The sequence below is a fragment of the Polypterus senegalus genome, chromosome 2 (assembly GCF_016835505.1).
Source record: "Polypterus senegalus isolate Bchr_013 chromosome 2, ASM1683550v1, whole genome shotgun sequence".
NCBI lineage: Eukaryota > Metazoa > Chordata > Cladistia > Polypteriformes > Polypteridae > Polypterus > Polypterus senegalus.
Genome location: NC_053155.1, coordinates 249,587,208 through 249,608,607, shown reverse-complemented (window position 1 = coordinate 249,608,607; position 21,400 = coordinate 249,587,208).

The following is a 21,400-nucleotide window of genomic DNA, read 5'->3' as shown; positions in this document are numbered from 1 at the left end:
TGGCATGTAAAACTATTGAACAGTTAAATGCAAGCAGGACAAAATATGACAGTAAAATGACACAGTTGTCAGCACTGCTGCCTCACAGATGCTGAGATCTTTAGTTCGCTTAGTCATGGTCTGAGTAGAATGTGAACACATGCACAGTTATTTCTGGCAACACTAAATGTGTCAATCACATGTTCTGCAATGGACTAGTTTTTGTTCCATATGCAATATGTGCCCAATAATGACAGGACACACTCCAGTTGTCCACAACCCTATAACTGAAATAGTAATTTCCCAAAGCGTATGAATTATGATTGAATTATATTTGCATTCACAAGGTAAGTACACAATAAGTTAAAGTACTCAGCTTTATTATGAAAAATGCATTCACGTGAATAAGTGTGCAATGTATTGTGCATATGCTTCAGAGATGTGGTCGTAGCCATCGTTAATGTTAGTTATATTTCTTCGACAATATCCCTTTAAACCTATAGCAGCTACTATAATAGTGCAACCACTTACACAATTACATTTATTTTACAATACAGTAATGTTTTAGTTTCAATAAGCTCATTTTTACTTTATTGGCCAAGCACAATGTGTGTATTTCCAATATCCTTGAAAATTTAGCCCATAGTTCTCACTATCTAAAACTTTATTTTTTATATTGTAGGTTTAATTTTAATAAAGAAATTATAGATCTACGCATAATGGCTACATATGATATATCTAAAATGGAAATGTACTTTAAAAGTTATAAAACAGTTATTAAGGAATAGAAAGATGAAAAGTCGGTATACCGGGGGCAAAACTCCAGGAATTGATCTTGTAATATACTAAGTTGTGTACTAGCAGGCTGCTGGCAGCAACTATTGCACTGATGTGATTCCATCTGCGTCTTTAGATTCCTGGATGTTCGTTGATGCAGGCTGCATTAGTAAGTGGTGTCAGGTGGGGATCACTGCTCTTTTTCCGAGTCAGTGATTACCAGATTGCGGAGCAAACAGACTTATCTCCATTTAAGTTGTCTAACCCACCTACTAAAAACTCTTTAAATCCAACCCTGTGGAATGATCCTACTCTTGGCACAGTGAAATAAAACATACAATTTATTGGGTTTGATACTTGAATCTTTGGAGTGTACTAAAAGCTATAAATTAGCTGTAAATTACAATATGCTGGTTTGGCCTTCTAGCATGAATGATGAGGATGAGTTCAGATTTTAAAACAAACAAGCTAATGGTTACCTTGACTGAAAAAACAGACATACTAATATTCCTGCCTTGTTGGTCTAGTAGACAGGCACTTAAAATACGGCTGTCTAACAATGACTTTCAAAATGTATAAAGAAGCTCAACTTCCAAAATGTCATATGCAGAGCACATATAGTAGATTACAATAAGCAAACACTGCTATCTTGGCAATAGTTGCAGTCAAAAAACAGATTCAATTTAATTTTAACAAAAAAAGAATAAAATCTATTTCGGTGTATTTGAACTTTCAAGAAGCAGATTCCCAAAAATATAATTTTAATTCTTTATTCCACTAATAAATATTTAGCTTGTGATTTGCAATGAATAATGAAAAATACTGTTTACTCTGTACTCAGCGATAGTATGAAAATGTTTACATTAACATTGGAACAAATAGTGAGTGACAATGAAGAATTTTGTAACATTTGTGTGTCATGAGCAAGAGGAGGTGGCTTTATAGAGATTAAAAATCCCCTGTCATGCCTTATTAAGGTAATACATGCATTGTTTTTTCATTTTAAGGATTGCCTGGATGGAAATTAATTGTGACAATTAACAACATCAGCAAAAAAGCAGGCCCATCAGCTGTGAAACAAAGAAGTGCTATCTGACAGGGAGAAAACACCTGCCAGTGGCAGGAAGTTAGTAGACTTTGCACAAAGACAAAAGTGTTTTCTTCAAAGACACTAAAATGAAAGAGAACTGATATGATTGTCAGATCACTCCAGGCTGAAAAGTAGCAATGCACAAAGTGATAGCCCTATAAGAGACAACACTGTCCTAAAATGAGAGCAGGGGTTGCTTTGGTGTCATATTAATATTAATAGGCTTCCCAGGTTAAAAGGTAAAGAGATACAAGGCACCACTAGAGATGCTGTCAACTTATCACTTTGTATACGTTTGGAAGATCATTTTTACTATATTTAGTCTATGTAAGGCTATATCAAATATATACTGTGTATAGCTAGCAAAACATAAAGCAAAACATGTACCGTATACTCTTTGCATTATTTGCCAGATACTGCATCACATATCTATTAGCTGCTTCTCGCAACAGAGAGGACATGGTTTACTGTATGTTTGCTGACTGGCCGACCAACCACAAGCATTACCTGGTAGGTAACCAACTAAATAATCAGATTGCAATTCAGAACTAAGAATGTTTAATATATATATAGTCTATATATATATAGCGATATTTTTAAGTCTCCTGAAACCCTCCCTAATGGGGCGACACGCCGAGGTCCACAGCGCCCTGCAAGTTTTCAGCACCTCACAGGTTCGCAGTGGCTCAGAGGCAACTGCAAGCTCACCGCCTCCTTGTGCAATGTTTCTGTCGCCTAATGTGTGATGCAGGGAACATTATAACTTGGGCACTGACCTGGCCCCTAACTCCCAAATGTTTGCTGTGTCTATGTGTAGTAGAGTGGTGGCTCCTGCTGCAATAAATAACCTTGCTGTTCCTGTTTCGAGTTGAATACAGCTAGTTTTCCAGTAGTCCTTAGATTCAGACTTGTCTTTTGGGTACAAAATATATACAGTGCATCCGGAAAGTATTCACATCGCATCACTTTTTCCACATTTTGTTATGTTACAGCCTTATTCCAAAATGGATTAAATTAATTTTTTTTCCTCAGAATTCTACACACAACACCCGATAATGACAACGTGAAAAAAGTTTACTTGTGGTTTTTGCAAATTTATTTAAAAAAAAAAAGAGAAATCACATGTACAAAAGTATTCACAGCCTTTCCTCAATACTTTGTCGATGCACCTTTGGTAGCAATTACAGCCTCAAGTCTTTTTGAATATGATGCCACAAGCTTGGCACACCTATCTTTGGCCAGTTTCACCCACTTCTCTTTGCAGCACCTCTCAAGCTCCATCAGGTTGGATGGTGTTTTATCTTGGTAGAGTAATATATATATTGCTCTACTTTCCCCTATTGTATTATTAATATGTAGCCATAGAATGCCTAATCTCACAGATTTACCACTGTTTATAAGGTATTATTGTGTATAACTTATCCCCACCTTCCCCTGTATATCTACAATCTCAGGCAATTAGATGTAGTAAAAAGACAAGCAGGAGTTAAGTTACACATAAAATAATGTATTATTGATAATATTCATAAATAATAACAAAATGCAAAGTACTGCACATTTGAATATTGGCAACCATACAACCTGATTAAATGGTGATGTGTAATTCAGGTGGCACACAGACTTGTAGTTACTTAATGTCTCTAGTTAAGGCATCATTGGTGCTCAGCTTTTAGCCACATGTCTGGTCAAAATGGCTGAAGCTGTGCTTTTCATTGTGTTGTCTTCAGTTCATGGTGTGATGGTCTTCTTCAGTTGTTAGCAAGAGATGCTTCTTCATCTTATGTTGGTTAGAGAGAGAGAATGTGGTTGAGCAAGCAAATTTATAGGTTTTCTGTCCAACCTCTCCAGCCAATACAGACAGCCATATCTCAGACCAATGGGTGAAATAGAACATCTTATCTCCTGCCCCAAAACCATATGTTAAACATCCTGGCTTCCTTGCAGGGGGGTTGAAAGACTTTACCAGAGAAATACTCATCAAACTGGCTTAAGACACATCCCCCCAAATCCTGTCATAAAATTACAAAGAGACAGTCATAAAGGGGGCAAACATGAATACCTCTCACCAAAGTAACACTAAATTACATTGGTTTGCCTAAATTATAAATAAAGACATACAAAACATTTATCAAGTTATATGCAAAATCTCACATGACAACACTCCATCCCGATTAATGTTTTGTACAATGTCTTTATAAACAGTCTTAATTGTTTAAAGAGTCTGATGCATAACTTGTGCATTGATTTGCAGTATTTGCTCTCCCAGTGTTAAAAGTTGCCTGTGACCATTTGTCCATTGCATATCTTCTTTATTTCAAAGACAATCTGAAGAATGTGGATCTGCTCCTGATGACTTGCATCTGCTCCAGCTTCATATGTCATCAGATCTGGTGGTTCAAAATGAGACAAGTCCACACCTCCACTAAACTAGCCCACTACAATTTAGTCTATTGTGTGAATTTTTAATCTGTGCTTGTTTTGTGTCTAACTGCTAATTAGACCCCTGTCCCAAACTATCTGTTTAAGCATATGCAGCTGTACAATTAACATCAAAATTTGAAAGGTAACATGCCACAGGTGCCAGTTCAACCACTTCTACCCAAGTGAGAGCACATGTGCCACTGCATAAACTGTTCACAAACCAACATTTGTGGCCCCTCTGCACACATTTGGGGTTGATTTAGTTGCCTCTTGTGCTTTCCTACCCATGGTGCAACTCTTGACTGCCATCAGCCGTTACAAGTATAGGCTGGCATCACCATCATGAGACATCAAAGCTATGCAACTCTCATCATTTCCCTCCGTAGGCCACCCCTAGAGTTGTTTGCTCACCATATGCATACTCGTTGTGCTAAACACCTCGGTTCAGAATTGGCCCACTGGTCCTCTGCTTGTACCACAGCCGACAATCTCAGCAGGGCTTCCGTATTTTTCCAATTAGACTATACCTAAACATCGGAACCCATAGGACTTTCAAATGTACCAGCTGCGCCTGCTTTCCTGAAAAGTTCACCAATTTGCTCAGTATACCGCTCTTTAATAATAGTATTAATTATATTAATTATCCCACTTAATTAATTAATACCCAGGATGTATACTTTATGAGCCCAAAATGAATCCCCTTATTTTGGCATTCCTAACTGGTTTGTTCAGTTTCCACCCCTTGGAATATAAATTTGCTGCAGTATTGAACAAACCTTTCCTTTTAAACTATAGCTATTCTGACTAGCCTTATTATTGCATGACTTGTTGACTTGTTACTCACCCCAGTAAGTGTCTTTTTCTTGCTGTCTCTTCAGTTCTTCTTTATGTCTTTGTCTTTGCAGGTTGTCGACCTGGTGCCAACATTCATAATTTGCTTCTACGCATTCATTGGAACAGTTTGGCCACTACGGCCACTCTGCCACTCTGCTCCAATGTGCCAATGGTAACCTGATCTCCTGCATGGATTTTAATCTGCTAAGTGACTTCACTATTTATTACCTGCACCAACCCAAAGTCCACAAAACCTTACAATACAACAACAACAACATTTATTTATATAGCACATTTTCATACAAAAAGTAGCTCAAAGTGCTTTACATAATGAAGAATAGAAAAATAAAAGACACAGTAAGAAAATAAAATAAGTCAACATTAATTAACATAGAATAAGAGTGAGGTCCAATGGCCAGGGTGGACAGAAAAAACAAAAAAAAACTCCAGATGGCTGGAGAAAAAAATAAAATTTGGGCATTCTACCTAACATAAATGAAGCAGTCCTCTTTGGATTTAGGGTTCTCACGGAAGGACTTGATGATGATGTTCACGTAGACTTTTGGCTTTTGATCCATCCCTAATTGTTGGAACATCATGATGCTTTGAGTAGGTGGTGGTGGCCTCCACCACCACAAAGGAACCAGAAAAAGAAACAGAAGAGTGAGTAGGGGTCAGTACGGATTTTAGAGCCACCATGAATAGTTATTATAATGAATTGAACATACAGAGTATCAGGATTAAGTTAAAGTGAAGTTATAAAAAGGCCATGTTAAAGTGATGTGTTTTCAGCAGTGTTTTAAAGTGCTCCACTGTATTTGCCTGGAAAATTCCTATTGGCAGGCTATTCCAGATTTTAGGTGCATAGCAGCAGAAGGCCACCTAACCACTTCTTTTAAGTTTTGCTCTTGGAATTCTAAGGAGACGCTCATTTGAGGATCTGAGGTTATGATTTGGAATATAAGGTGTCAGACATTCCGATATATAAGATGGGGTGAGATTATTTAAGGCTTTATAAAACATAAGCAGAATTTTAAAGTCAATCCTGAATGACACAGGTAACAAGTGTAGTGACATCAAAACTGGAGAGATGTGCTTGGATTTTCTTTTCCTAGTTAGGATTCTAGCAGCTGCATTCTGCACTAGTTGCAAACGATTTATGTCTTTTTTGGGTAGTCCTGAGAGGAGTGCGTTACAGTAATCTAGTCGACTGAAAACAAACGCGTGAACTAATTTCTCAGCATCTTTCAGTGATATAAGAGGTCTAACTTTAGCTATGTTTCTTAAGTGAAAAAATGCTGTCCTAGTGATCTGATTAATATGCGATTTAAAATTCAGATTACAGTCAACAATTACCCCTAAACTTTTTACCTTCGTCTTGACTTTTAATCCTAATGTATCCAGTTTATTTCTAATAGCCTCATTGTATCCATTATTGCCAATCACTAAGATTTCAGTTTTCTCTTTATTTAACTTGAGAAAGTTACTATTCATCCATTCTGAGATACAAGTCAGACATTGTGTTAGTGAATCAAGAGAATCGGGGTCATCAGGTGCTATTGATAAGTACAGCTGTGTGTCATCAGCATAGCTGTGGTAGCTCACGTTGTGCCCCGAGATAATCTGACCTAATGGAAGCATATAGATTGAGAATAACAGCGGACCCAGGATAGAGCCTTGTGGAACACCATATCGGATATCATGTGTCTTCGTGTCTTCTGGGCTCTGGCTGGGCCACTCAAGGACATTCACAGAGTTGTCCTGAAGCCACCCCTTTGATATCTTGGCTGTGTGCTTAGGGTTGTTGTCCTGCTGAAAGATGAACTGTCGCCCCAGTCTGAGGTCAAGAGCGCTCTGGAGCAGGTTTTCATCCAGGATGTCTCTGTACATTGCTGCAGTCATCTTTCCCTTTATCCTGACTAGTCTCCCAGTTCCTGCCGCTTGTAAGTACTTCCGGGCTATAATAGAAGCAATGTTCATGTCTCCCTGCAGCGTACCTTGGCGGCCCCCACTGTATCCAGCAGGACTGTGAAGCCGAACTCCATTGTCCATGATGCCCTGCTGGAATTCGGAGCACCTCTATGTTAGTGGTGTCTAGTGGTGTGGGGGTATTGGCCGGGATAAGCTGTCGGCCATATCTGACAATATATATACAGTATAACCTTAACTGGGTAGCACAGTGGTGAAGTGGGTAGCGCTTCCCGGGTCCTTCCTGCATGGAGTTTGCATGTTCTCACCGTGTCTGTGTGGGTTTCCTCCGGGTGCTCTGATTTCCTCCCACAGTCCAAAGACATGTAGGTTAGGTGCATTGGCGAATCTAACTTGTCCCTAGTGTGTGTGTGTATGCCCTGCCTAGGGGATTGTTTTCTGCCTTGCGCCCTATGTTGGCTGGGATTTGCTCTAGCAGACCCCCGTGAGCCTGTATTAAGATATAGAGGGTTGGATAATGGATGGATGGATGGATAACCTTAACTTCTCCCTCTGCAATTTCCAGATCATTAAGTACCTCTGTTGAAGTCGATTTTACTGTAGGGAGGTTACTGACTTCTTCACACATGTAAAAATTTAGAACATTTGTTATTTCATTATCAACATATTTTGGTCTACCCTTACTGTTTTCAAATTCAGTTCACTTTCTCCTCAACTGTTTACTACTAAAATACTGAAAAAATCTCTTTGGATCTTGTTTTGCCTTTTCAGTAATACTTCTCTCCATCTGCCTATTAGCTTTCCTAATATCTTTTTTTAATTGTTGCCCTTATATGTGAAAGAATCAAATTAGAAAACTTTTTTCAAAAAATCAAACAAATAACACCAGTGGATTTTTGTGTTTCCCAAAACATACATTTTAAATATGTTGCATTTTCAAAGCTAATTAACCCCAAGGGTAGGATAAAGTTTGTAGATAAAGATAAAATACATTGTTGCATAGTTCATTATAACAGCAATAATCAAAATTATTTTTTAAATACACAAAAAGAGATACTTTATTCTTAACAGGCCATAAGACTCAGGTCTTTTGATGCATGCAGCAAACTACTGGAAATATTATACCAGTCCATAGTAACCAGTATGGTGTTCTACGCTGCAGTCTTCTGGGGAGGCAACCTGAGCAGAAAAGAAGTACAATGCCTGAACAAATTTATCAAGAAAGACATCACAGGGTGAACACTGGACACATTGGAAACTATTGTGAAAAACAGTGTGAAAGGCGTTATATAAGCGCCTGACCCAGGCACAGACTGATGCAGAGGCACGTACAAAGTGATAACAAAGGCTTTATTAATTCTTCAGCTGTGAGACACGTCTTCCCCGTGCCACACAGCCCAACATAGTCCCAAAGCACAAATACTACCAAAACACTCTCTTTCTCCTATTCCACCACTCCTCCTCAAGCTTAGACCTCCTCCTCCTTCCGACTCTGGCTTTCTGAGTGGTGGTGGCTGGCCCTTTTTATAACCCACCCGGAAGTGTTCCAGGTGCTTGACCACCTGGTCCTAATTTCACTTCCGGGTGAGGCTGAAGATTGGTCTAACCAGGCTGCTGAGTCCATGCAGCTCCCCCTAGCGGCCATCCGAGCCCCCAACCAGGCTGTGGAGAACTCCATCTCCCATGGAGCCCTGCAGGTGGTTGGGGAATCACCATCAGCCAGGGAAGCTACTACCAAGCGTCTCGGGTGAGGTACTGGACTGCCCATGGTGGTTCCCCCGCAACATAAGCAGCTTAGGCGTACCTGCCGGGCATGGAACCTAGCTGTACTTCACAACAGAATGATGGTAAAATTAAATAATCTCTTCCATCCCATCCTGGAGGCACTTTCTTAAAGATGTTGCAGCCAGAAGCTCATTCCACCATGTTGTGCAAAGAAGCTCATCCGGGGGTCTTTTTTGCCCACTGCTATTAGGCAATTCAGCGCTTCCACCCAATGCACTTGTTAAGTTTATTTATTTATTAATCGAGTGATTGAATTTATTTTCTGTCCTGTGAGTTTGTATTCTTGTTTTTATTTTTAGTTTCTGCTGCTCTATGCATTTGAATTTCCCCATGGGATTAATAAAGTTTATCTAATCTATTGAAATATAATGTCATCAGTCATTACTCTAATGATAGACCAATAGAATATAGAAATAGAATCAGTACGTACTGAGTGTCCATTTCAAATACGAATGACCAGAACTGATGTAGCGCATGTTATTATTGATAGATTAACATTATATAGAGTAAAACCAGCTGAAACCTATCAACTGTTAATCTTTGGCTTTCATAAAAGTATTGTATAAACAGCACTTTAGGATTACCTACTACTGAATGTCCTCAATTTTCTTTCTTTCTTTCTTTCTTTCTTTCTTTCTTTCTTTCTTTCTTTCTTTCTTTCTTTCTTTCTTTCTTTCTTTCTTTCTTTCTTTCACAGCCTTACATGCTATTAATTTACTTATTTGCTGACTTTCTCTACCATGTGTATATTTGGTCTCTTAGGTTCTTTTCATTCAAAAAAATAAAATCATAAAATAATTCTGTAAATAAAAGTTAATGGTGGTTTTTGTAAATTAACCGTATAGTCCATTACCGGCACAATTTAATAAAATCTAAAAAATATTAGAACACTGAAGGAGAAACACTGCTTGCTACTTGTAGGCATGCTGATGGGAATTTGAAATAATAGAAGTTGAATGATAAATATCATCTAAATATGCCAAATGAATGTTTGATAAAGCAGAGCAGTGCCCCATGTGCCTAATTATATTCAGTTTTGCATATGTCTGCAGACTTTGAAGAGATGGATTTCAGGTACTCAAATGATATCACACATTAACATTTTTTAAAGTGGGAGATAAAAATGAAATGCTTCATTTGCATTTTTCACAGAAGTGAAAGAAGACTAATAGTAGTGGCTTTTTTGCCAACCACATCTGATAATAGAAATATAGCCTGATGCATTTTGTATTTAGTGCAAAGGCAGCTATTATTATTTTTGGCATAAATGGTGGTGATTAGGAAAGTAAAATTTATTTGAAGAATATAATTCTATAAATAAGCATGTCAAATACGTAGAAAGAGACAGGATCTGTTATTTTAAATTGATAAATTACCAAAAATATTGGGAAAAACAGACAAAATATGGCAGCCATGGTAACTGATGTGCCTAAAGTTTTTGATGAATCATTCATACTACTTTAAGATATCTGACATGACTGGCTTACATCCTGATGATTTCTTCTCATTCACTGCATTCAAATTCAACCTAGCAACCATCATAGAAACAAGATTCAAATTACTTAAAATAATTTATATGATGATGGCTGAAATTTTCAATATGCTTTATAAAAGTATGTTTAGTGAAATTGCACTTTCATAATAATATTCTTAAATGCATACATAACATGTTTTTGCCACTGGCACCATTAAATCAAGATGTTATTTTTTAATCTAAGGTAATAAATATTGGACACCAATAATGTCAAAAGTTTTATCGAAATCAATTTGTTTACTGTTCACTTTAAAAATATTTAAAATATAGCCAAGACATTACTAGGGTCTCTAATAGATATTACTGCTTGAAATGACTGATTTTTAATTCATTACTCACATATGACTGTAAAGCCTCATTTTCAGCAGCCTTTCTTTCAATGTCCTAATGCTAAACTCTCTAAGCTTATTCTTAATTAGTCATGTATATATTCCTAATTTGTCATTTATAAATGCTATTTGGTTATGAGAGGAACCTTTGAAATTGCATTAGCACCACTGCCCACTTTGGTTGTAAGGTACTGGCATTCCTAAAGATTCTTTGCCTAATGAATCTTATTCCATACAAGAAGCTGAAGATTTCATACAAAGCTGTCTATTACTGTCTTGAGAGAAGACAGCAAACTGGATGTAACCACGATAGAAAAAGAATAGGACAGCCCAAATGCATAAATGTAACTGCATAAAAGTATAAGTACATCAAAGTATGTAGCTTGAGAAACAAACGAGATACAGGTCCTCAGTCTTCCTTAAATACTCCTTAAACACTAATACATGCTAAATATCAGACTCATCTGTAACAGAGAAAAGACAAAATAACAAAGCTTATTCTTTGTATAAAAAGAAAACTTTGCAAGGTTATGGTACTGCTCTTGAGAAAATGTTTTCATTATTTATGTTAATATAATTAAAAAGCAAAATAGCACATTACAATCAGCTGTGCACATGAAATGAAAAACGATGTAGAAACTTTCTTTTATTAAAACAGTACAAAAACACACTACTATACTCCTATTAATAAGGATATGTAAGCATTTGTAAATGGCAATCAGCATGTAGGCGTATTACAAAGCAGTGCATATCAGCAGTCACCACAGATTCTTATCATTTTTTTTTGGTATTTTCTCCTCCAAAAACAGTGGCTTTTTATGCAATTTTCATTTCTTTGATGGCATGTGCACTTGGACCTGCAGAGCTTTTACCGGTAGCAAGAGGAATGTAAAGGGATACTGTGAAGCGAGTTGCTTTCCAAAGTCACATCTATAGTGATTTCGAAACTCTTTCCGCTTTATAGCTCCTCCACAAGCTAATATCTGGGAATTGTGGAGAGCAACAAGGACATTTTTTGATAGTTTTCTGATGCTGATCAGTTATTTCCTTTAATTACAAGATGCAACAAGAATACTTAAGAACAACAAAGCTGGCATTTACAGGACTAGAATAGGTTTGAATGTCTTTATAAATGAGCCTTGCAATAGTCTCATGATTGGCCTTCCAACCAACAACAGGAAGTATGTCACTGACACATATTCATATGCAAAAAACAAACAATAAAAGCTGTTTTGTCCACATTGCATTGTCAACTAATCATGCATTGTTGATAAAACTTTTGTGGTTTTTGCCAAAAAGTTTTTTTGTGACTAGCTCTGTCCAATTAGTTCTGTCATTCCCCCCCCTTTGAATGATGAAAAGATCCATACAAAAGCAGGGCCCATCATGGAAGAATGGATTTGGGAGCCAACAGACACCTAATATCTGACTGCCTTAGTCCTGCAAAGGGATAAAAAGCCCCAACTAGAGCAAGGCAGTGTCACCCTGCCCTGGAAGAAGGCACATGACTGAAAGGTAATGAGTACTGTACAGAACTAGGGAGTGGAAGGAGACAGCTGAAAGTGACAAAATGACAGGACCTTCAGCAACAAGCAGAGTCTACTTAATGCAATAAGATGACAGTATTCTCTTTTGAAATGGATTAGACAGTGTCATGGATGGTTTGGCCTGCACTTAAAAAGAATGTGATGAAAGAACTCAATAAACTGTTTTTTTTTTATTATTTTAAAGTACTCTATCAGAGGTCACTTCCACAATACAATCTTTTTCTCTTTTCTTATTTCACCTTCTATTTCTCCTCCATTCCTCCCAGATGAGGTTTTTTCCTTCCTCTATATCCAACTCAGACTCCCTAATCAAAGTGGATACTCCCTTTTAGGTCCAACCAAGAGTATGTCCCATGCCAAAACTGTTGTCTCCAGGAAGCACTTTTAGTGTTAGGCGGAATCTCGCTGGAACAGAGAATAAACAATTTCCCTTGATGACCCTCAATGAACCCAACAGGATAGTCTTATTGAGCCACAATTTCCATGCTGCCCTTTGAGTGTCCACACAGGGACTCATCACAATGGATGCTGCAATCCAATGCACAGAGGTGGGGATGACCTCAGCATGGAAGGCAGTATCCTGCTGTCCTTCATTTCGTTTATACTCACAACCAGGAAAGGACTGCTAACTATCCCAGTTGGGATGCTTGTCTATTCTTGTCATTTCTCCACTAGGCTTGCCTCCAGCCTGGGTAAAAGATTTCCATCCATTGAGACTGGCTTCCTAGCAGCAATGTACCAGCTGCAATTGTGCCCCTCTCCTGGCCCGGGACAAGAAATGTCACACCACCCTTTCTGACAATCAATTACACTGGCTTCATCACTTGTTGAAATAAGTAGTATGCTTTCAGCAACCAAAGAACAGGAATATACTGTGGCACTGAAGAGATTAGGTAAAAGCTCTTTCTAAGCTAAGTTTGCTATCTGCTGTCCATGCCTTACCTTATATATTTTCCTTTACTTTTCCTAATCAAAAATGCTTAACTATTCAGCATAATTCCTGTTATATTCCAGTTACCAATGCAGATTGTCACCTTCTTCTTTCCACATATATCCATGGATAAAATTAGCTGCACTGGCCGTAGGCCTGGTTTCATCCTCCTGCAGACTTACCTGCAAGTTTCCTCAAACTGTGCCAGAATGACGTTCTTAAGGAGTAGGTATAAGGCCAACTAATTGGATCTAATGTGCCACCACCTGCCCTTTGTATTTCTTCAGTAGGGGAGACAGGGGTGATGGATTTCTTGATTTGTTTCTTTATTCCCTCATGGAAAATATGTGCACACACACACACACACACACACACACACAGAGGGAACATTAGTCCACAGGCCAGAAAGCAGGCACATTTCTGTGTAAACAGTTGAGCAATGGAAAAAGGAGCTTTCAGGCATTAAAATTTAATGCAGACAGCAGAGCACCCATCAAACAGAGGGGACAGTCAAAATTCTAAGAGCACTATTTAATAAAGTTGCAATAATTTGACCTTGAAAGTGAGCTAGCCAGTTGTACAAAGTAGCAGGCAGGGAGGTTTGGTGAAGAGGGTGCAGACTATGGCTGTGAGGTAAGTCTGAGCTTGTTGAGAGAGAGTGAAGTCCAAATGATAGCAAGAGTGAATAAAGCTTGGTGATAAACCAAAAGTTGAACTTTTCACATCAACATCAGTAAATGAGTACATGTTGCATCAGGAAGAGGTTGCCTTACCAGCAAATGTGAAAATGATGTCTCAGCAGAAAAAGAAACCATGGATTGCATGATTTAAATAACCTCTGATCTGAACAGATTTGTCAGCAAGATTGGAAAAACATTCACCACCCGAGGTTGGACTCATTGGAAAAAGTGGAACAGCAGAGGTCACACAGAAGGCTTTTTACTTTCCTGGACAATGACACTTGCCCACTGTATGAGGTTTTAGCCAAACAGAGTGGAAAATTTATTAACAGACTGGGGCAACTGCATTGCTCCAAGGAGCGCTATATAAGGTTGTTTCTACCCTCCGCCATCAGGCTCTATAATGAATCACCCGTCAGCCAAGGAGGTATCATTCCCTGTGTGTGGAATCTATCTATCTATCTATCTATCTATCTATCTATCTATCTATCTATCTATGCATTTACCCTTTGTTCCCTCTCTCTCTGTTTTTTTTTCTTTTATGTAAAACTACATATTGTATATCTTAAGCTTAGTATTTCTTGTAGAGTGTGTAATGTAATAGAAATTAAATTTGTAAATATATTAAGGAAAGAAATCTTGTCTTCAACTAGGACCTCTTTGAGTATTTAAATATTCAATCAAACTAAAGAACCAGTCAGGAGGAAGCTTTTCCATTGCATCCTTTATTTCTCTTCAGCAAATGCTGTTGTTATGATATATTCTTCTTCTTGTCATATCTCACATTCAGCCTTTACCCTTGAAATTTCTGTGTATATGACAACTGTTCAGTCTTTGCTGGGTGCAGGACATCTACTGATCTCTTGATCATATCCTGGTGCATTTTGTGTTTTACATCAACCATTCTCCTAGTACATCCTTGTATTTTACTTATATTTAACCATTTCAGCAATTTTCTTCATGATATTTCTAAAACAAATGCTTATATATTTCAATGAGCACTGCAAACCAAAATACTTAACTATTGTTATCTCCAAATTATTCTGTCACAGTAGCATTATTACCACAATAGTGAAAAGTGAGATAACAGACAGGCATACTTAAAAGTCGTGTTAAAAAGAGTAAATTGCCCATTCATATACCAAACCGTAGATGATTGTTTTAAATTACAGTATATGCTTTCAGAATGAAATCTAATTGAATATACTAAGACAGAGCCAAAAGGCCAGTAGTGTTTAAAAATGTGTTAAGTCTTCAGATTTTATTTCTATTTTAAAGAGCATTATAAAATACATCTGTAGCTTAATGACAATAAACACTTGAATCAGTTTATCAATGGGATTAAATAAATGACTCAGCTATGTTTTAAGGGTTCCGTTTAGTCTGTTGTGCTGACTTTCTTACTACCATAGCATATAAAGCCAGCTTTAGAGCTTATATGAATATTAACATATTCATTTCCTCCTTCAGATACAGACCCACCAAGGGCCATTTTATACTAGACAGTAATTGCTGGCAATTATTACTAGCAATAACTGCAAGGAATAAAATTGTTGTTGAATTGCCAAGTATAAAATGCTGAATAAGGTTCCTGCCAAGAAGACAGGGTGCAACTTGAGAGCAATATTACTAGAAGTCATTTAGATTTTATGTCACTTGATCATAATTTCACCATAGCAGGGTACAAGGACATGTGGAACATTCTTGTGAAATCTGATCTGATTAATTGTAAAAGGTTCATACTATTGTTGTATAATTTTGCATCTGTTGTAAATGCAAGCCTTATTGTTATTATTTAAGCATAACTGATAATAAACTCAAAACTTATATACAGATAGATGTCTTACCTAGAATATTTGCAAGTTCAAATAAAGAAATTCTAACTGGCAAATTATTCTTTAATTTCACCTTGCTATGTCATACACACCTTTTGCTTCATTCAGTATCTCAAAGTTACTTTTCCTAGATCTAAACATTTTATTTCTGTGGTCAAAGTGAAAAAAAGAAGTGAGACAGCAGCAGCTTTCTGTCAGTGATCCACAAAGGCTATGATTTGTATCATTTCTTTAACTGTTAAATCAATTCAGATAACATTTATGATGAATGCAAAGATTTTATAAATGTACAATCAATATCCCTATACTATATCAATAAAGAGCAGAAATGTTGAAATAGTAAACGTCCTTAAAGTCATTGTTAAATCCAATTTACCTTTCTAAAGACTATAAAAACTAGAATCAGTCACACCACTGATAGATTGTAATCAAGATCTGATTTACCAGTGTTTCATCCCCAGTCTTTATCCCCACTTACTCTGTTCAACATCTATACAAATGACCTAAATGGTTACGCACATAACATTTTCTATAGCATGAGCAGTTTCTTTTATAATATTTACTGTTAACATTTGGGTACAGTTTAGAAGAACTCTAACCTGTGTTTCAAGCTGCCATGCACTGAGGAAAAAATCCCTAGAGTGTAAAAATCTGCCCAATGCACTCCATCTCCATAAAAGCTTGTGATTTAAAATAATCACTGACCAGTTTCAAGATTGTTTTGTTTAAGGATTTTTTTAGAATATACATGTAATATCTATTTAGTATTTTTGGCATCTATCAATCTGTTTAGTATTTTAAGCATCTAACAATCAGGATTTTCGAGCTACTCACAGAACTATCACTGCTGCATCACTTGGTAATGATACATTATGTTCAGCTGATATAAAGTAGCACTGTCTGCACTTTTTATTGATCTTACAGAGGGCTTTGATACAGCTCATCATTTACTATTGCTAAGCATGCTTTCCCCCTGGATTAAACTTAAAAGCTTCACAGCTGTCTATCAGTTTTTAGTTGTTGATGTTGTGCATCCTATGTTAGAGATTAAGAAAGGTGTTCTACTAAGTTCTTTAAAATGAGGAATTTTCATATATACTCTCTACATTAATAAGGTTGTCATAATGGCTAATGTATGAAGGATGCACTTTTATGCTGATGACACAGCATAAAAGTCAATGAAGACTTTTCTTCTGTTAATCAGCTGAAGCTGAACTTGCAAAGTGCTTTTACTACTTTTCTTGCTCTCTGAAATATATTTTAAACTGGTATTAAATGAGGTAAAGTCTAAATACAGTATTCTCTAGATCTCTTAACATTGATCCCTTGGGATTGTATGTTAGAGCCTTAAATAGAGCAGTATTTGACAATGTAAACCAGTATAAATATCTTGGCATTTAAAAAAAAAAACTGCAGAATGGTTGCAGATGAAACTATATTTTATCCCTGACATGTCTTTTCTTTACAATTCATACTAAGAAAGCTTTGGGTTAATTATTTAATTTATTTAAGTGCATGGAGTACCACTCTATAAAGGTTAGTTTCTGTATATCACAGTGCTTTACTGAAGATAGCTAATGAAGAGGTTTGTAATTGCAAATATTTACATTGACACACATTTACCGATAAAGTAATTCTTGGCAAAATCCCTAACTAGCTACTTAACTATTTTTTTGTGATTGTAAATTGAAAGCTGTATACTGTCCCATATGCATTTATATGCTAATGTACCTATTGAACTGTGCTGGGGAGGCTCTAAAATGACTTTATGTTATATATTAAGTTATAAAACAAAATTAAATAATTAACATAAAAGCATTATAAAATGTCTTTATTTTTCTTACTTTTCCTCTTTTTTATGTTCATAGATATTTTGTTGGTGCCAGGCATTTGGTGAAATGTGTAACATCCTGATGGCAACCCCTTAAAGCTCAAATTGGTGCAGGGACTTCGTGCAAGTAAAGGAAAAAAAACCTTCAAGAGAGGTCAGTTGCTAAGCAAGTCTAAAAACAAAAATAAAAAGAAGACTGTTTATTAGATTTTGACCATTGCTAGATTTGCTGCGTGCTTTGTCTTTGATTTGTCTTCTGTTGTTCATGAGTTTCCCTTCAGTTTGCTGTTTAAATCTCTTTCACTCTGAAAATGTTTTATAAGTTTGGACCATTGGAGTTGGGCGAATCATTCATTTAAAGGTTTACTTCAAATATGACCATTTCATAGAGAGTAATGTATAACCTGCAGGTACAAATCTCGGAGTTATGAACTACTATAGAGAAATTACCAGAAGGGGTGGGACATTATATCATAGCATAGGAGATGCTGTTATTAAGAAACTGCAGACCCCAAAACCAGAGCTCTATTTGAAAGGCAATTTTGTGGATTTCTTAATCAGTGTACACTTTCTTTAGTCATGTTTACACCCAAATAGACACGAGCAAAAAGCAAAGACAAAAGATTAAATACAGTATGTAACAAAAATGCAAAACATTTGTATCGCTAAAAAAGTCACATTTCATATCACACAGCTATTTTGAAAAAAAAGAAATTAATTACAATATGTTATCATTTAAACATATGCACCATACATATGAAGACACTCTTTCCCTAAAACCTTACTACCCCTCAATTTTTTTTAATAGTCACACTTTTTAGTGACTATACCTCTGGAACAGGCCATCATAGTGTTTCTTGATAGGTATAACTCATGTTCAGAGTATTAGATGCTTTTTCAGGGTTTTTTTATTGAGCCTTCAATGCATCTGAGAAAAAGACAAGACACACTAGAAGGGTATCACATTTAAAACAGGTATAATATTATAGTAATTATTTTAGGATAAATTTTAAACTAACTTTGCAGGCTCAAAGGAAATTGATGACACCTTAGAAACTGGAAATATGATGAATGCAGCATCCTAATTAGGACTTGGGAAGTGCCAATGTGGAACAGCTGAACTGATTAAGCAATCAGCTCACCTCCCCACAGAACACCCCACTGTCCCACAGCTCAACAGCTGCACACACCCACCCAGATACTGAGCGCACTGCTTTTATTTAAAATCTGCACACTGCCACAGAGCCCTAAATACGTCTTACCCCAATGACAAATTGCAAAACTGTATGACAACACTCCAGCTCAGTTTCACATTTCCAAAATATCACACACTCGTCAGTTTTTTTTTTAAAGCCAATAATGTGCTTACTGACAGAGGCAGTATTTGATTCTCTTGACAGAGCCTGGTTGGACTGAGCTACACTCACCTAAAGGATTATTAGGAACACCTATTCAATTTCTCATTAATGCAATTATCTAATCAACCAATCACATGGCAGTTGCTTCAATGCATTTAGGGGTGTGGTCCTGGTCAAGACAATCTCCTGAACTCCAAACTGAATGTCAGAATGGGAAAGAAAGGTGATTTAAGCAATTCTGAGTGTGGCATGGTTGTTTGTGCCAGACAGGCCAGTCTGAGTATTTCACAATCTGCTCAGTTACTGGGATTTTCACGCACAACCATTTCTAGGGTTTTCAAAGAATGGTGTGAAAAGGGAAAAACATCCAGTATGCAGCAGTCCTGTGGGCGAAAATGCCTTGTTGATGCTAGAGGTCAGAGGAGAATGGGCCGACTGATTCAAGCTGATAGAAGAGCAACTTTGACTGAAATAACCACTCCTTACAACCGAGGTATGCAGTAAAGCATTTGTGAAGCCACAACACGCACAACCTTGAGGCGGATGGGCTACAACAGCAGAAGACCCCACCGGGTACCACTCATCTCCACTACAAATAGGAAAAAGAGGCTACAATTTGCACGAGCTTACCAAAATTGGACAGTTGAAGACTGGAAAAATATTGCCTGGTCTGATGAGTCTCGATTTCTGTTGAGACATTCAAATTGTAGAGTCAGAATTTGGCGTAAACAGAATGAGAACATGGATCCATCATGCCTTGTTACCACTGTGCAGGCTGGTGCTGGTGGTGTAATGGTGTGGGGGATGTTTTCTTGGCACACTTTAGGCCCCTTAGTGCCAATTGGGCATCGTTTAAATGCCACAGGCTACCTGAGCATTGTTTCTGACCATGTCCATCCCTTCATGACCACCATGTACCCATCCTCTGATGGCTACTTCCAGCAGGATAATGCACCATGTCACAAAGCTCGAATCATTTCAAATTGGTTTCTTGAACATGACAACGAGTTCACTGTACTAAAATGGCCCCCACAATCACCAGATCTCAACCCAATAGAGCACCTTTGGGATGTGGTGGAACGGGAGCTTCGTGCCCTGGATGTGCATCCCACAAATCTCCATCAACTGCAAGATGCTATCCTATCAATATGGGCCAACATTTCTAAAGAATGCTTTCAGCACCTTGTTGAATCAATGCCACGTAGAATTAAGGCAGTTCTGAAGGCGAAAGGGGGTCAAACACTGTATTAGTATCGTGTTCCTAATAATCCTTTAGGTGAGTGTATATGCATTAAATACTTTGTCAACTGCCGATGTTATGATCTTGAGAAACAGTCTTTTATGTCAGCTAAAAATGTTGATTCCACCAGACTCAGAGTAAATATTATACTATGTCCTCTACCTGTCTGACTTTCTCATTGGTTTTCCGTTTATATCTCTGCCACTCATAATTATTTTCCACATCTGTCTGTAAAATGTGAAAGATCAAAAAAGGGATCACTTAAAATATCTATTAGTTAATTACTCACTAGAACATAAACCAGTCAATGACATTATATGAAAAGTATAATGTTTCCTTACTGAAACATAACAAAAACATACAGGCACCATTATTTGGTTGTTTTTACACATTTCTACAAATCACAAATAACAGGCTGCATAATTGGACTCAATTAATAATTGTTTACACCTAATTTAACATATTTAACACAATGAAACCCAATCCTGGTCCAAAAGAACCTAGAGCTCAGCAGCAGTGGACACAAAAAGGGCTCTAATCCATCATTCACACAACCACGCCTATTCACACTGGAGCAAATAGCCAATTACTCTACCCTTCATGTGTTTGGGGATGTGAGAGGAAATTCAGAGTACCAGAAGAAAAACCCATGCAGACTCCAATTGGATGATGACCAGGAAAGGGATTGGAACATAGAGCGTTGAATGTAGAAATAAATATTGAGCTAACATGTTTCCATGCTGTAAACTTTCTGTAATGTAATTATCTTTTGTGATAGTGAAACTATTTCAGATCATTATTTTCTTTTACATTTACAGAATTATGAAGCATCTAGATAAAAACTGTACTTCAGCATTTATTTACATTCTTAGAACCTTAAAACTGAATATTGAGGCTAATAACAATATAGATTTTCTAAAAAATTACTACGATGGGAATGTAAAAAATTAATTAAATTGCTTAATTAGAATCCCAAAGATTAGTGTTAATAAAAATATTCTAAGCTATGTGATAGTACTAAATGTGACAAGCAATATTCACAAAGAAAAAGCTGTCCACAAAACATGCTAAGTTTAATAGTCTAGATTAAGAGATTAAAGTATTAACAACCTTGAGCATTATTTAGAGCATTAGATAATGTAAATAATAAGAAAATATAACATTCTGATGTATACTTGGGCCCATAGAAATGTCACATCTAGCTAAAGCAATTCTGTTGCTCCTTGCTATGTCTTGCCTCAAGCTGCAAAGTTTGTCCGTCATTGTCTTATTTTTTGAGGATTCTTTTTCACTGTCTATG